The sequence below is a fragment of the Salvia splendens genome, chromosome 21 (assembly GCF_004379255.2).
Source record: "Salvia splendens isolate huo1 chromosome 21, SspV2, whole genome shotgun sequence".
Lineage (NCBI taxonomy): Eukaryota > Viridiplantae > Streptophyta > Magnoliopsida > Lamiales > Lamiaceae > Salvia > Salvia splendens.
Window position 1 is genome coordinate 3,380,129 of NC_056052.1, and position 4,895 is coordinate 3,385,023.

The following is a 4,895-nucleotide window of genomic DNA, read 5'->3' on the forward strand; positions in this document are numbered from 1 at the left end:
TTGAGCACATCAGCCTCAATGCGCAACTTCACGATCAAGTCTTCAAGGGTCATCTGCTTTCGCTTGTGCTTAAGATAGCTCTTGAAGTCCTTCCAACTAGGAGGAAGTTTGTCAATGATCGTGCACCTTAGGAATTTGTCGGGCAAGGTCATCCCTTCAGCCACTAATGCGTGGATGATCATTTGGAGCTCTTGGACTTGCTCCATGATGGGTCGAGAGTCGACCATCTTGTAGTCCATAAATTTGGATGCTACAACTTGTTCAGTCCCTGCAGCATTATCTATGCTGTATTTCTTTTCTAGGCTTTCTCACATTTGTTTAGATGTGGTTACATTGGAGTATACATTGTACAAACTATCATCTAAAGCACTTAGAATGAAATTTTTACAAAGATAATCTCCTTTCCTCCAAGCCTCATAGTCCGCCATGACTTCGAGCCTAGTCTCTTGGTCGCTTGGCGCGGGCGGCTCGTTTTCAGTGAGAAAGTTTGCGACGCCTAATGTTGTCAAGTAGAACAACATCTTTTGGTACCACCTCTTGAAGTCAGATCCTCCAAACTTGGGTGGTTTCTCGGCAGGTGGCATCATTCTTGATGCCAAAGGTGCCACAGTTGGTCCATGGAAGGGACCAATTCCGTTGCCCCGAAGGAGCCAACAACATGGTTGGGCATAGAGCCCCCACCATTCATGTTGGGCATAGAGTCCGCCATGGTCATGTCGGGCATAGAACCCGTCATGTTCATATTGGTCCCGGAGGAGCCAATACCCGTGTTGGTCCAGAAGGAGCCAGCACCCGTGTGAGACCCGGCGGCCCCAGCACTCGATCCATTAAAGGATCCGAAGGAACCACTAAAAGTGGAACCAACTGTTCCACTGGAGGTGGATCCGCCAGTGAGCCCATGGGTGTTAACATACACCCAAGGGGTTGTTGATGAAGATGGATAGAACCCAGGGGTTGGCATCGTCGACGGAATCGATGAAGTGTTGACAGGTCCAGTGGTCGCCATGGTGGAGGGAATGGCAGCGGCGGAGGTAGCAGCGACGGTGTTGGAATAATTAACACTAGCACGGCCACGAGCACGAGCACGAGCACGGGCACGGGCACGGGCTCGGGCTCGGGCTCGGGCGGGCGGCGGCGCTCTTTCACCCATCTTGGTCCACTATAATTATTAAGTAACATAAAGTCACTTAATTTATACACATTAAAAGATGTGTTAATCCTCCAATGTGGGATAATTAACACTAGTTAATTATTCCCTAAGCTCCAACTCCAAGCTTTAATTAAAAGCTAATTATGCTCAACTTTAATCCACTATTTCTCACTCACCGGAAATCGGATTTGAGAAAGTGAATATACTACATTTATCTACGTAAAATGTAGATCGACGCTATGTCATTTAATTTCACAAAATTAAATGTCTCGTCATATTTATTATTTGGTCAAAATCCATTGACCGGGCATATTTAATCCATGATTTTTACAACAAAAACATAAATATAAAATACAAATCAAGTATTCTGCAAGCTAGGGGGCTTCTGACTCTAAAAAGTCAAAAAAATGAAAAATGGTCACATGGAATTATACCCTAAATTTATAATCTGAACACCATTAATGTATCGAAATAAACCCAATTCTGCCCATATATATAACTCTTAAAAATTGAGGAGTGAACTGCACCAAAGAGCCCTGACTTTTCGCCTTGTAACATCAGTGGCCCCTAACTTTTAAAAATACCAACATAGGGATCTGACAAAACATATAATCACAAATCGTGTTTTTTCGGACCATTAGACCCTCAGGGCCTGTAAGGGCAAAATCAGGCTTTTGCATGGCCGTCAGTGCTGTATCAGCTGCAGCACTGTTGACGGGACATCGAATTGCAATTGGTGTGACAGGTTGCATTGCTTGTTGTCCCCTATTATTTTCACACGCATGAATTGCAATCGGACCTGCATTGAAATTTCACAAATTTTTGCCATTACAAAACATTTCGCCAGGCTTCTCTATATTTTTTCCATCCAATTCCACCTTCACTTCTTCAATTTGCCATTTCGCCAAAATAATTAGCCTCTGCCTATCGCCTCTGCCTTTCACGCCATTTTAATCCTTTTCATCAATGGCTCCAAAACGGAGACGAAGTGCTGCTGGAGCGTCCTCTGCTCGTAGTTCTTCTAGGCAAAAAAAAGAAGCCGGCGACGCCATCGTCTTCGTCACAATCACCTCCGGCATCACCTAGACACAGTAGAAGGGGTCGGGGACCGGAGATAATCGACGTAGACCCAGAAACGTGGAGCATTCGCGATCCTCTGCTTTATTTCTTCTATCCGGAAGAAGAATATAGTAAGTTCAAATTTAAAATTGGTTTCAAGGTTTTTGATTGTGATTTAGGGCTCCGAAAATTGGTTGATTTGTGAAACTGTTTTGATGTCCTCGTTTGGGAAATTGTTTGGACTGTGATTTAGGACTTTATATGTGAAAAAAGTTGGTTTAAATATAGACGTTTGCTAACTCTGTACAAACCATAACAGGGGACCATCCCGGGATGTTTTCCGTCGGTTTTTATCACGGAGGGTCAATCTTCGAAATCAATGGAAAGAAGAAGTATGTTGGGGGCAATTGACATTCTTTGACTATTGCTGGATTCGTCAGTTCGATTTCGTAGATCTGGCAGGCATGGTAGTGCGGTTGGGTTACAATAGGAACCTCATATGTGAGTTCTATTACGTTCATCCAACGTACAGTGTTGGTTGTAGTGGCGTGGAAATAGGAGGCCCATTGCTGCCCATAATTGACGATGCACATCTGGGTCCTTTTCTCAAAGTCGCGGCTACTAGCACAAAGCTAGTTCACATATATGTTGTCGAGATAACACAGGCGGCCGCCTTGCTGAAGAAGCGAAAAGAAGAAGCGGAGGAGTTGCTAAAATTTGTGAATGCTAGTAAAAAACCCACTGTGGTCATTGAAGAACTTGACGAACCGAACCCAATTGTGCCGAAGAGTAAACCGAAAAGGAAGAAACAACACCAGGAGGAGCAGAGGAAACCATCGGCACCATTACTGTTGCTTGAGTGGTACCCTAGGGATCTTGAGTTTGAAGAGTATTTGACCACGAGTTTAGAAGACAAACATCGCGAATGGAAGAGGCAAGAGGAGGCTGCCCGTAAGAATTTGATGGATGCATTTGCATCATGTAGTGCAGAGCAAGCAGAAGCTGTTGTGTTTGATGTTGAAGGGAATGAACCAGTGGTTGGTGTTGTTGGACAAGGAGATGTCCATGAATGCGAATGTGGAGTTGAGGTAGAAGACGTTAATGAACAAGTTAGCCATGGTGAACACGGTGTACAACATGAGGTTGAGGTTGAGGTTGAAGACGTTAATGAACAGGTTAGCCATGGTGAACACGGTGTACAACATGAGGTTGAGGTTGAGGTTGAGGTTGAAGACGTTAATGAACAGGTTAGCCATGGTGAACACGGTATACAACCTGAGGCTGAGGTTGAAGACACTTGTGAACAGGTTAGCCATGCAGAGGTTTGTTTCGGATGGGTTGAACAATTTGTGTCAGTGATGATATGAATAGTATGATTTGTATGGTACAGACTATTTTGTAACAAACTAGTATTTTGGTGGAAGTAAAGTTCTGTGGAAAAATTTTGGTGGTGGTATTTTTGTGGATAGCGTACGTCGCTTTGTGATTTCAATCATATTTGAGTAACTTCATTTGTGATTTCAGTGATAGTTTGGTAGTATTCATTTGTGTACATGGTTTGTGATTTCAATCATATTTGAGTAACTTCATTTGTGATTTCAGTTTGGTAGTATTCATTTGTGTACATGGTTTGTGATTTCAATCATATTTGAGTAACTTCATTTGTGATTTCAGTTTGGTAGTATTCATTTGTGTACATGGTTTGTGATTTCAGTTGTGTAACCTCATTCGTGCTTTCAGACATATATGAATAGCAACAAAGCAAAGCGTAGTCGATCAGGATTTCAGTTTGTGATTTCAGAAATGAACCACGGAGTGAACACGACATAGCATTGTTATAACAGTAGAAAAATTACAATACATAAGAACAAGATTGTGATTTTTAAGCGTCGGAAAGTTGTTGCCATCTGACCAATTTTCACCGCCAATGCGTCACATTCTTCAGTTTTCATACCCAGTTGTAGCTTCAAGTCTTCAAACTCCATGGTTTTCAAGCGCAATTTCTCGTGCAGCACACCTTCGAGTAGAGATTTGCTTCGAAGTTCAGCTTCGAATTGGTCTCGCTCAAGTTTCACTCTCTGAAAATAACTGTCTTGACTTGGGGATAGACTCGCATCAAACCATCGAAAAAACTTGCAGTCATTGTCCTGCATAATAATTTCTCATTAATCTTTATGCCAACAAAATTAATGGGCAACACGATCAAAATACATGGTTTTAACCTTCCATACATGGCAGCGATAGTAACGTCTACCCGGGTTAGCAGCCGTCCTTGATGTAACGAGCTCGGCCTCAAGATCGTGATTACACTTCACAATTTCTGGACGAGGCCAATTCCAATTGAAGCTTGAGCCGAACGATTGAGAAGAAGAAGAAGAAGACATTGCGTAACGACCTGAATTCAGTTCGACAATACAAAAATCAAACCGACCAAGAGTTGCAAAAATAATTTTCAAATGCCCGACAGTAACCATACAACCAAAAACAATCAACCAACAATTGCAAAATAAAATTCCAACGGAAATCGCCTAAAACCCTCTTTGATACCCTAAATTCAGCAAAATCCAGATGAAATCCACTAAATTCGAGATCCCGAACGGCTGGCGAAGATATGAAATCCCCTAAATTGCCCGATGCCGAAGAAGGTAAAATCGCGTATACTGTTTTGAGAGGGAAATCAGAATTT